General features: G+C 29.1%; 1 long non-coding RNA gene and 1 pseudogene across 1 annotated transcript; one reads left to right on the forward strand and one right to left on the reverse strand.

Moving 5' to 3' along the window:
• Nucleotides 1–2,339: 2,339 nt before the first annotated feature.
• Nucleotides 2,340–5,522, forward strand: LOC146884752 (uncharacterized). Its single transcript, XR_014996449.1, has 5 exons — nt 2,340–2,822; nt 2,939–2,976; nt 3,075–3,647; nt 4,554–4,651; nt 5,310–5,522. It is a non-coding gene; the product is annotated as an uncharacterized LOC146884752 (long non-coding RNA).
• LOC146884753 (putative S-adenosylmethionine carrier 2, chloroplastic) lies at nt 5,069–6,167 on the reverse strand (annotated as a pseudogene).

The following is a 6,167-nucleotide window of genomic DNA, read 5'->3' on the forward strand; positions in this document are numbered from 1 at the left end:
CATTATGAGATTTGTCTATTTGTACTTCTCTAAATATCGACTCTTTCCTTTTTAGGGTATGTCCGTTTGTACTTCTCCTCATATCAACTCCTTCTTTTCTTGGCTGAGATTGCGCGCTTCTCTTCTGCACTCCTACGCCATAATCCCATTTCCGTCTGTCACTACATTAGGCTGGGATGTATACGGCCAAAAAGGCTGGGATGTACCTGGCTATCACACTTATTGGGCCCTCTGTGTTGTGCTGGAGAAATACCCCAACAACTAGGCTAGAGCGCGAAGGCGCCGCATACTCGAGCCAGGGTGAACGCGACCATTTGCTTCTTATCAGGTTGGGACGTACATGACCATACACAAAATATATATATATATATATATATATATATATATATATATATATATATATAATAATTAAAATATTATTAAGAGTGTAATGATTAAAATATTTATATTTAGTAATTAGTAATACATATAAAATAATCATTAATATTAATAGTATATGTTTATAATAATTAACAATAATAATATATATAAATATGTATAATAATTAATAATAATTAAAATATTGTTAAAAAAATAATAACATATAATAATAATAATTATTATTTATATTTGTGTATAATAATTAATAATATATATATATATATATATATATATATATTAAAATATTGTTAAATTCTACAAATTTTAACTTATTTAATTTTATTTTTATCATTAGGGGTAATTTAGTAATTTTTTAAATTTTATATATTAAACTTTTTTTAATCTATCACATTAATAACTCAAAATCTATCTTCAAATCTACTCATTTTATTCTTCAAATTTATCCAAAAAAACACACTTATTCATCTATTCAAATTCACCTAAATCCATGTTTACACTTTTTCCAAATTCATCTTTTTATAGAAACACAATCTAAAGGAGACAATAATCAAGAATTAGACAATTTGCTCTAAGAGTGGAAGAGTTATCTATTTTACTTATTTTGATGGTAGAAACGAGAACGATGATGACAAATTATTACATTGTGTTTATGTTAATATTCAAAGTCGTTGTGATAATAATTATGCACAACTCCTGCATGACGATATCTTAATGATGTGGCCAAAGGAAACATAATATTGACATTAATAGGTCACATCATATCATTCAACATCTGTAAAAATGAGAGTAATGACACGTTTTTGTCTTGTGCTCTTTTTATAACTTGTGTTCTTTTGCATGAAGGATTTAAACTACTAAATGATTGATATTTGAAAAGAAAAATGTAGTCAACATGAGAGGGATTACAATGACCCATAACCTTGACCAAAAAAACTCCAAAAGTACAAATAAAGACTCTCATGTTCACATTAACCTTTATTATCATGATGGTAATATGTTAAACCAAATATGCAGAGACTTCGGTTAGGTTTAAATATTATTTCTTACTAACTTTACGGTTTCATCAAATAATTAATACAATATGAGATAGTCACGCGATTTATGTATGTTATTGTTTTTTATAATTTTATTTATTTTTTATTCAATATTTGTAATCAACAATATATAATTTGAGTCATATATTAATTTTTTTTATTAAAGATATTTTTAAATTTAGTTTCTAAATCCAATTTTACATAGTTGTACGGAAAAATGTTTCAACCTCATTTCCAATTTATTATATATATATATATATATATATATATATAAAATTAAAAAATTATAAATTATAAATATATTTTTTTGCATTATATAAACTAACTATTTCATAATTATTCATCATTCAAATTTAGGTTATACCAATTTTCAATAAATTACAACTAATGAAATTAGTAATTAATTATATAACATAAGTAGTTTTTTTATCACAATAAATACATTTATTACAAAAATTTTTATTTATTTTATCTTTTTTAAAACTAATTGCCACTTCACTCTCTTATTCTTTCTTTCTTCATCTTCGCAGTCGATTAAGTTATGTAAGAAAGACATGTGAATGAAAACTTGGGCTGAATAAAATGTAAATGTGAAAAATACTATTTCAATTAAAAAGACTGAAAATACTACTTATGTTAATAAAAGAATGAGAAAGAGACAAGTTTGGAATATTAAAAATATTTCGTGAAAAACCTTTTCTACCATCCAAATAAAGATATATGATTGATATGAGAAGAAATTTAAACTATATAAAAACAAACATATTTGGAAGTTACCCTTATACTCATATATAATTTTTCGACATCTGTCCAATTGTTTGGTTTTCTTGTCATTCTCCTCTTTTAACTTTTTTAACCTTTCCGCTTCCCTTCCCACTCATCTTTTAGGTTTTGTGGCTTATGACGATGGGTTGTGAATTTCAAAGTTCTTTCGTCTTCTCTCATTCCTACACACCCTTTCATCTTCTCTCCCTCATAAACACCCTTTCTGCTCCTCCTCCCTCCTAAAATCCATTTTTGCTCCTCCTCCATTTTTTCAGTTCCAAGAAAAAAAATGAGATTTTTTGTCATTCTTCTCTTTTGACCCTTTTAACTCTTCCCTTTTCCCGCTCAGTTAAAGATCCATCTCTTGGAATTCTGGCTTACGAGAAATTTAAATCTTTTGTTGTCTCCTTCCTCCTAAACCCCCTTCTTGCTCCTCCATTTTTTGGTTCTGAGATTCAATTTTTGTTTTTCCCAGATTCAACTGTTGAAATTTTTGGGTTATTTTTTGGAAACTTTTGGTTTTGAATTCTTCAGGGTTGGAAGTTTTGTTTTTTCCCATATTCAACCTTTAAATTTTTTGTGTTATTTTTTTGTGAACTTTTGGTTTTGAATTTTGCAGATTTGGAGAAACAAGACTTGGAGGTAAGGATTTAAGGTGGTTTGTAAAAAGGAATTAAAAAAGATTTGATTTTTAGTCTTTTTTTTTCTTTTTATGCTTCAAATGCTTCTCATTTTTTCATTTTTCTAAACTTTTGTAGTCCCTGTTGACAGAGGGAATTGTCGAAGTATTTTTCAGGTTTGAGACTTTTGTTTTTTCTCATATTCAATCATTGAAATTTTTGGTTGAAATTTTTGTGTTAATTTTATGGAAACTTTTGGTTTTGAATTTTTCAGGTTTGGTGAAATAAGGCTTGGAAGTAAGGATTTAAGGTGGTTTGTAAAAGGGAATTATAAAATATTTGATTTTTAGTCTTTTTTTTTCTTTTTATGTTTCAAATGCTTCTCATTTTTTCCTTTTTCTAAAGTAGGTCGTTGTTGACAGAAGAGATTGTTGAAGTATTTTTCAAGTTTGGGGCTTTTGTTTTTTCCTAGATTCAACCGAAATTTTTGTGTTAATTTTTTGGGAACTTTGGTTTTGAATTTTTCAGGTTTGGATTGTTGAAGTAAATATTTTTTTTCTATTGATGGGAATTTTTTCAAATAAACACATGCACAGATAGTTTTGTTCTTCCCGGTAACCTTGATTTTATTTTTAGGTTTTCTAGGTTTTGTTTCCTTATTTGATTTTATTTCATGGTTCATTGGATTTTTTTTTGGAGAAGTTCTACATATCAAGGAAAGTTGTGATATCGAGGACGAAGGCAAGAACAAGCGTTGGCTCCAATCTTGGTGCTTGGGATCCTACTTCTTTTTCTGTTTGTGAGGATTGCGATCTTGATGCGGGAATCTGTTAGGGCATGTTTCTAGGTAATATATCTTCTCCTATTACTTTCTTTGCACTCTGTGAAAGAACATGTCCATTTTTCAATTATTTTATTTGAAGAAATCATTTTTTCATCCCATGGACATATTGTGGAAGTGGTTTATCCCATCTTCGTTTATTGTGGTTATGGTGTTCTAGGTTTCATCATCTAAGATCCAAGGCCATTTGACTACTTTAATATTGAACAATTTTTGATTTTTTTTTGTATTAGAATTTAAGTAAAGACCCTTTCTATTTGTTATTGAACTTCATTTTTTGATTGTAATTGATACAGATGATTATAAATTTGTAATTTTCATTCTTTGCTTTTCTAAAATTTGGTTTTTTAATTTTGTCACTGTTGACATGATTTTAACTTTGATTTTTTCATATGTTGAAGGCATGATTCATTTAGATAGTTTGCTATGCAATGAGTATGGTTAACTTAATCTTTTTAAATTAATGCTTCAATTATTAATTGATCCTTATTGTTATCTTATAAAAGCTTGATCCTTATTGCATTAGGGGAATCTTTCTGCATTTGAAAGCAAGGTCTGTTGCAATTAAGAATGCGTATGACAAATTTTAGAATCTTAGGTTATTTTTCTACTTGCTTCCAATGTAATGTAGGATGAAAATTTAGAATTGATACAATATAATAAATTGCCCCAGAGGAAATGCATGTTATTCAGTACTTCGAACTGAAGATGTGCGAAGGCTCTAGGTGATTATTGATGTGCAAAGGCTTTAGGTGATTACTTAACTGAAAGAAATATCATGAGAATTTGTGAGTAGTTTATGTAAAAAGATGTTTTGCAAAGAATGTTGTTCTCTACAATTCGCATAGTTTTATGTTTTGATTTCTGATTTTGATGTTCCTTTGTAATGCAACAGATAATGTTTATATGCAGATTGTGACAAGATGGAAGTCTTATTGGTGTTTTCAGCATGGAGAATTCCAAAATCGATGAGCAACTGCTTCAAATGTCTAAGTCATGGGACATTGTAGGTAAGTCATGGTATCGAAATATACTTTACATCCGCAATTGATTGTGACGATGAGTTGATGGTTATTACTTATTTGTATATCTTTGAATTCTATGAATTTTTTCATTATCATTTTGACATGCAAATTTTGGTTGGATTTTAGTTAATAAATCTGCAACTCATAGCCAATGTGTAAGATGTACTTGTGCTGGGATTGAGTCCCACAATGGAAAGATAGAATTATAGTGAGGCTTACAAAACTTTGGCTTTGAGTCATTTTGGAAGGAGGTGACATTTGTCTTGTTTTACTTTGTTGTTTTTACATATCAGTGAAGAGTTTGAATGTAGTAAAATTATTGTATTATAATTTATTCTAGACGATGTTGGTCTTGAATGGTGTTGGTGAATCTGACTCGGACAACCGATAATATAAGATATGATCTTAAAATATGAGGAAATTCTAAATTTGCTTATAAATGATAAAAGTTAAGGAAGCAGAGGAGAAAAACTAAAGGTGAGATTTTGCTTCACTGAACCGCTAAGGGGTGAGGTGGTTGTTGTATCACTTATTTCTTAAATGAACTTAATGAAATTGTTGTATCTCTGTGTACCTGAACCATCAATTTGGTCTTTACCACATCAAGAGGAGTTGTGACTGCTTCGGTTATGGCACCTGTCAGGTATCAAATTCACCATTCTCAGTTCAAACAAATCAAGTTCGGCAGAACAGAGAGGTTTTAGTACCAGCCACTGTCCCAAGCATAGCATTTTCTGGATCATTAGGATCTCTTTTTGCCTGTAAAAAAACAAAAATTCAGGAAAAATGAAGTACCTCTAGCGATCCTTTTGTTGTAACCTCATTCAAGCAAAGAGAAAGAGCCTGTTGTAATAAATCTGATAGTATTAATATATATGCTTGAAATCCTTATTCCTGAGTTAACTACAATAATAACTAATTTTATGCACTTCTTTTCTTCATCTCAGACAAAATGAGATATACAATTTTACATGAAACATAAGTTTCTTTTTTTAATACATGGTTTAAAATCAAAAACAACTTTTTATAAAATTTCATAAAAATCAATTGAGACTTCAAATTGCAAGCTTACCACTAATTTATACCCAATACGGAGTTGCTCATAAATGCCAATTCTATGGCATCAAATGGTAACTCTTGCAACAAGAAAGATCCATATCCCTACAATATCAAAAAGCAAAAAAAAGTTCATTATAATATTCAAATAGCATTTGAAAGCTAAAAAAATAATATAAAAAGGCATTAAGGTTCTGATCACTCGGAACATCATATCTCTTCTCACTTGTATAAAACTGCCTTTCAGAGTTCTCTGAGTAAAAGGCACCACAAGGAAAAATATTTTTAAAGTAGAAATTAGTAACTAATGAATGGTGATTCCAAAGATGTGAAATTTAGTCATACATAGCGCATAAAGACCTTTAAAACCCTCATTTGAGACAATGAGACGAACATCATCTGGAGCTGATCTAAATTGCCCAATCTGCATCCTTTGCTTAACAAC

This window comes from Vigna unguiculata, chromosome 7 (genome assembly GCF_037176805.1).
Source record: "Vigna unguiculata cultivar grain cowpea cultivar isolate G323 ecotype 2 chromosome 7, ASM3717680v1, whole genome shotgun sequence".
Classification (NCBI taxonomy): domain Eukaryota; kingdom Viridiplantae; phylum Streptophyta; class Magnoliopsida; order Fabales; family Fabaceae; genus Vigna; species Vigna unguiculata.